Source organism: Rosa rugosa, chromosome 2 (genome assembly GCF_958449725.1).
Source record: "Rosa rugosa chromosome 2, drRosRugo1.1, whole genome shotgun sequence".
Classification (NCBI taxonomy): Eukaryota; Viridiplantae; Streptophyta; class Magnoliopsida; order Rosales; family Rosaceae; genus Rosa; species Rosa rugosa.
In genome coordinates this window covers 54,925,716-54,932,580 of record NC_084821.1, presented here as the reverse complement: position 1 = coordinate 54,932,580, position 6,865 = coordinate 54,925,716, and the positions used below count along the sequence as shown (strand labels likewise).

The following is a 6,865-nucleotide window of genomic DNA, read 5'->3' as shown; positions in this document are numbered from 1 at the left end:
CTACTTCTGGAGATGAACCTGATCCACAAGAAAATCCCCTTTTTATTCACAACGGCAAACCCGTCTGTCAGATGGCCAACATTGTCCAGTATATTGACGAGGCTTGGAAGGATAAATGTCCTACTTTGCTTCCCTCTGATCCTTACCAGAGAGCTCAGGCTAGGTTCTGGGTTGATTACATTGATAAAAAGGTAATAAACTTCTACCTTTAAAAAAAAAAAAAAAACTCTTCCAACTTGTTTTATGTTTTTCCCCTAGTATTCTTTTTTCACCCAGATCAAGTAATGCTACTATAAATTGATGAACTGCAGTTATATGAAGCTGGGAAGAATATATGGTCCACAAGGGGAGAAGAACAAGAAGCAGCCAATAAGGTGTTTGTGGAAATCCTTAAGCTGCTGGAAGGACAGCTTGGGGACAAGACTTACTTTGGGGGAGAGAAATTTGGGTTCGTACGTAGACATCAATCTTGTTACATTTTCCTGCTGGTTTTTGACCTATGAGACCATCGGAAACTTCAGCATAGAGGCAGAGTGCCCTAAACTGATTGCATGGTTCAAGAGGTGTATGCAGAAGGAGGTGTCTCCAAAACTCTTCCACACCCAAAAAAGGTGTATGAGTTTTGCCTTTTCTTGAAAAAGTATTATGGTGTGGCATAGTGGAAGCGAAAAGGGCTCTGCTTAATCATGATGTTATGACCATTTTGCAAAAGCATCTTGATGTTATGGCCTTTTCTTGCTTAATTATGTGGTGTTCATTTTTTTTTCCTTTAATTTTCCTCCAGGCTTCGGCTTGTGTTTCATGTGGTTGGACACTTTGGACAGTATATATAATTCATACTAGCCTATTTCATACGTGCTCTGCATCAGTAATAATCTTTTGGGTGGTTCTAGTTGGACCTCTATCTTTTGGACCAAATTTGATATTTGGACCTCTATCTTTTGGACCTCTATCTTTTTTCAATTATTAATAAACTTTGTCAACTCATATGAAAAGACAAATAAGGACAAAAAGAGGAAAAAAAAAAATACTCTTCTTACCTCCCTCATTAATATAACATTCAATTTTCTTTTGGATAATCCATTAATATAACATTCAAACTTTTTTTAGAATTTCCTTATATTACTTATATAACTTTATAATTTACCTAAAATAATTAAATAAAAATAGTTAATTTCTATATATGGCCTTATCATTTAATACAACAATCTAATTTAGATTTTCCTTAAACAAGTAAATTTATTGAATATTTTGGTGTAACTATTACTAATTTATTTGAGAACGAAAGTCTTTTCTACAACCCATATTGCATAAAAAAAAAAAAAAACTATGGTCCGAATTAAAAGAAAAATCTTTATAACTGTCTCCTTGTTCGACCCCGCCAAAAATCACTTTCTGGTTCCGTCATTGAAAGTACACAAAAAATGTAGGCAGCTCCCCTCACAAAATTTTTAGTGGTTGAATTGATAGAGATTGAGGGAGAAAAACAACAAATTGTTGAAAATATATATTTAATTGTTCAAGGGTGTTTTGGTAAAATTAAGGATGTGCACTTAGCTTTTTAAGTATTCAAAAAAATGAATTGGAGGTTTAATAAGTATGAGAGGTCCAAATGTCAAATTTGAAGGTCCAACTAGAGGATCCGGATCCTCTCCTAAGCTCATTCCCTTCCTAACCTACCTAAGCTTTTATAGAGATTAAGACACCTGTCAAGTGTCATATCCAATGGTCTACATATCTCCTCAACATGAAAAGTTATTGATTTTACAAAATAACCCTTAATTGTTTTTGTCCGTATTCTCCGGTTTCAACTCTCTCACTCTCTCTCTCTCTCCCCACCTTCGTCTGTTCTCAGATATGGTATTATGGTTCCAAGTTAGGCCCACAGATTATATAATCCTTCCACCGATTATCCTACCTCTATCATCTTCAAGATTACATGATTGAACAAGATTTTGCAACAATCACATAATTTTACAAACCAGTCATCAAATCAATCAACCTCCACCGTCGCAGATCAGCACATCTAAAGGCAATGGTTTTTTTTTTTTTTTTTTCTTTTAACGTTTCGAAGTCCTAATTCTTCAGTAATCTTTCTGGATAAAGAAAACATTAGGCAGATTTGAATCTCAAGAGCCCTCTTAATGATTTTCTCATGTAGTTTTTTTTTTTCAGATAAGAACAAGATCATCTTGAAATTCAAATCTGAAATCTTTTCTTTTTTGAAAAATTCAAATCTGAAATTCTTTTCATGATAAAAATTGGGGAAGAGAAAGAGTGATAGAAATTGAGGATGACAAAAAGAAAGGACCAAAGGATAGAGTCTTAGCATCGAGGCTCCCAAATCCAGTCATAGGGGTTGTGGGAGAGAGGCAATTGCATCTTAAAGATGAGTTATTTCTAGGGTTTGAAGGTAGAAACCAGAGGAGGAAAGTAAAGAATGGGGGAGGTTGTGAAAATTAAACAAGTTTACTTTGCTGTTTGTACGTAATCGGTGCCGAGTGAAGAAGAAGAACTGGAAGGACCGAAGGAGACTTGGAGAGATAAGCACTGCACGTGAAGGAAGAGAAGAATGTGGGACATAAAAAAAAATAGAAAAAGGTAAACTGAAAATCATAGACCATTAGATTAATTAGAGCCATGTGTCAAAATCTAATGAAAAGGTTAGGCAGGTTAGGAGAGGATCCTGATCCCCAACTAGAACCACCCTAATCTTTAAAAAAATAAATAAATAAATAAATAAAGTAAAACAGTTATTGCAAAGAGAATAGAGGGAGAAAAAAGTGGGGATTGTGGGATTATTTCTTTTTAATTTTCTTAATAAAAATATATTTTGTAATTGTCATATTTATCCTCAAAGTTATTTAATCTTTCAGAGTTAAATCTGTTAAAATTTTCAGTTTTGGCTAACAAAGCCTCTTCTTTTAATAATAGTATAGATAATGAAGACAATTTTTTTTTTTTTGGGGGAAGGGGGGAATCAAAGTCCCTAACCAAAATTATTATTTTTTAATAGAAGTTGATTGTTCTTTAATAACCAATAGACAAAAGGCCATAACTTACTAAACTTACATAAGAATTCCGGCAAGAAAATTTGGTAAAACCTATCTAAGCTAAAGCAAACTAATTAACATCATTGGGTAGATCACATTTAAGCAAGCCTATCCAAGAATGACAAAGTTTCGCCTCCTACGGAAAGAAATCATTCAACTAGCCCTCACTTGCTAATCACACAATTGTGGTACAAGTAAGAAACTAGAAACGTCATAGAAGACTCATAGAAACTGAATCCTACTCGCACATGCTTAAACCCTAATTAGAACATTTAAACAATAAACAACTCCTTCACTGACTAGTTGGAGCTCTTATCCACACTTGCATTATTACCTTCATCTCTTGCCTGAATACGTTTGCGTGGACGACCCTTTTTCTTTGGAGTTGGCCCCACAGAATTCGGAACCTCCACCAACTCACCCAGCTGAAACTCCCGAGGTATAATTTCCAAACTAGGTTTGAATTGCCTCTTTCTCACACCCAAAACCTTGGAATGTTTGTCACCAGAAAAAGGCCCAACATAGCCCTCCATGTCTGCCCCATCATCATTAAAGCCCGACCCAAATCCCTGCAACCCTGGCCCAGTATCAGAACCCACCTTTGACCCATCAGCATTGAGGCCCGGCCCAAAACCCTGCAGCCCTGGCCCAGTCAACCCTAATTCAAAATTAGGGTTTCCCGCCTGGTTTTCCGGACGAACCAGCGCTGCACTCGCAGCAGCCACCGATCCCTCCTCTATCGACGATGTAGCAACATCTGGCATCGACAACCCCTCCGACGCCTTAAGGGTCACTCCCGGCCCATCGACCGCCACCACAGAAGTCGGCAAATTCGGCATCGAAATCAACCCACGATCCACCTCTAGACCAGCTCGACATGACACCACTAGCGGCTACACCTCTGCCTCCAACTGCTGATCACAAATACCACCTCCATGCCCAAAGAAACCACATGTCGTGCAAAGCCCATGGCACTTCTCATACTGGAGCTCCATCACCACCGAGACCGCGGGAGAAAACTTAAACTTCCGCTGCGCCCAGATCCGCCAATGAATGTTCTACATGGCACGGATCCTCTGAATCGTGTCCTTCCACTGCACCACCCCCTGATCAATCCAAACGAAGGTCCCCAATGCACGGCCGATCAAAGACAACGCTTTCTCCTTGAGCATAGCTATGCGCAAACCCTTCACCGCCACCCAAACTTCAAGAAGATACAGCGGCGCCGTCTCAAGAGCCGAAACGCCGTCATAGTCTGCCAGCAGCATCATGGAGTTGTTGTAAAACCATGGACCTCCTGAAAGAACCTGGTTCTTCACCTCCCTATCCTTGAATTGGAAGACGAAGATGTCCTCCTCCTCCTGCTAGATCAAAACTCTCTCTCTTAATCCCCAAACGTTGGAGATCGCCGTCGAGAACAACGGGAGCACCACCATCTTCTTGGACAAAAGCTATCCACCTAAGTAGAAAAATGAGTCATGGATCGCATCCTCTCCTCCAACAAGGCTCACAACGGCCTCCTCAGAATTTGCGGGAGGAGCCACCGTCTCCTCCTCGCAGACTCGATCAAATTGGACGACTATTGCAGAGAAACCCTAGCAAAGCAAAAAGCCGACCCTAACCAAAATTATTATTAATGAGTACACTATACCTTAGATGAGACATAACACTCAATGGCAGATCCAGGATTACAACTTTGGGTTGGCTTGAACTTCTTAACAAATTTAAAAAAAAAAAAATTATAGCAGAGAATCTCAACGGTGTGAGAAACTTTTATTAATTGAAAATAAAAAGGAAAAACGTAATAAGTCTTACCCCTCAAATACATATACAAAACTATAGAAACCTCTACCCATTGCATAACATACAATCAAATGAAATCAATGCCCGCAGTCATTTCTAGCCCTTTCTAGGTCTTCATTATGATATGTACATGAACTTAAAAGATACCACATATTTGTAAGAAAAGTAGGAAATATTATTAATACAGAAAGAATAACCTCTTTTTTTGTTTAGTTGAATTATCAACCCAGAAAAGAAGGGCGAGTGAGAGTAATACCTGGTAGTATGGAATTGATAAAGACAACCAAGTTACAGATCGACCTCACTTCATGACGCCGATTATGAATCACTATCTTAAATGACTGGAAATCTAGAAAAACACTAATAAGATCAATGAACCCATGATTCTCTTGTTTCTGTGGTAAAATCGATAGGATAAGGACCAGTAGAATCACGGAATAATGTGTTGTTATCGCCTTTAGCGTCTTGTCAACCTATAAGACAAACAAAGGTCAGAGGGAAGACAGGTAACTGTGTCAGCCTTCAACTCTCCAATGCCTAAGTCAGTATCGTTATAAGATGTTGACAATTAGAAAGAGATAGTAGACAGTTACCTTTCGATGGCGATGAAGATGTCTATTTGTAAAGGGTTTGAGAAGTGCGATTCCTCCTGTTTTCAATGTGGAAAGGTTGAACTTCCCGATACCGCAAGTATGTGGTATCGACATCATGTCTGGGCACTATTGGCGTTGTTCTGAATGGCTACTGAGCCTTGTGCTTTTGATATTTATGCCTAGAGAATGTATATACAAATAGCTGCCACAATGAAATCCCAAAAAGACACAAAATTCATAACCTAACTGAACCTAAAAAATTCACAATCCCAATTTGCTCCCAATTTGATACCAGCAAAATCGGATTGCTCCCACTTTGCTCCACGAACTTAATCAGTGAATCGCATTAGTCCCCTTGCGAGTTGCGAACTTTCCCCAAACACAAACCCAACGAACCGCCTGGAAATCAATAACAAATTAAAAACTTGATAAAAATTTTCCCCAAATTGAATTGATTGAAATTTAACAAAATTGCAATACATATTTAATACTTACAATTTCAGTAGAGGAAGAAGAAGACTAGAATATTTGTATTTGAGCCTAGAATTGAAGACTTTTTGAGTTTTTGGAAGAAGAAGACTAGAACTCTAGAAGAGGAAGAGAGTATGCGTCGACCTCAAACTGAGCCGCATAGTTTGAGAGTTCGACTTTGTTTCCGTTCGAGTGGGCTTGACAAAGGCAAAATGCACTTAACAAAAAAAAAGGAAAAAAAAAGATAGCATATATATATAGTTTTTTATTTTTTTTTATGCCTAAAGCTTGGTAGGGCTTGAGCCCACCAACTCTACTAACAAGATCTGCGCTGATAACACCTAAACTCCGGTTTCATTAGAAGCAAAACAAATATCCTCATATAGAATATCCTAAATAGAAGTCTCATATAACGAAAACACATCAAATTAGAAAATAGCAAGCTACGCTATTTATTTCACTATAAATATATCGCAATCGTAGAGAATTGGAAGCATGCATATAAGACTTAAAATCCTCTCAAACAATTATCATCCGACAAGTCTTCATCTACATCTGCAGTATTCTTTGTATTTATGCCTAAAACTGACTTGACTTGGCTAATTACATTTGTAACCCTTAACACCCTACGTGAGCAAAATCTCTTCAAATATAATAAAGTAAATTCATGAAATTTACTTGGTTTGAACAGGTTCTCCTAGACTCTAGAGTTGCACGACCAAAAAGGCCAAGACTCGACAGATATCATCGTATGTATGGCAATATGGCATATTCGCAAAGCAAAGCACTCAATTTCCACTATCACACCGTCCTGAACAAGCTAGAAGCGTAGAACATTTCAGACACTTCATTTTCTCAAGCAAACGTCATGCAACACGTCACGCACCTATCTCAAAGTCAGACACGAGTCCACGGCCATACCACATGCAAATTAGACTTCAAACA

General features: G+C 38.2%; 1 pseudogene; it reads left to right on the top strand.

The window, feature by feature from the left end:
- The first annotated feature begins 71 nt into the window (after nucleotides 1–71).
- Nucleotides 72–854, top strand: LOC133731055 (probable glutathione S-transferase parA; annotated as a pseudogene).
- Nucleotides 855–6,865: the final 6,011 nt, after the last annotated feature.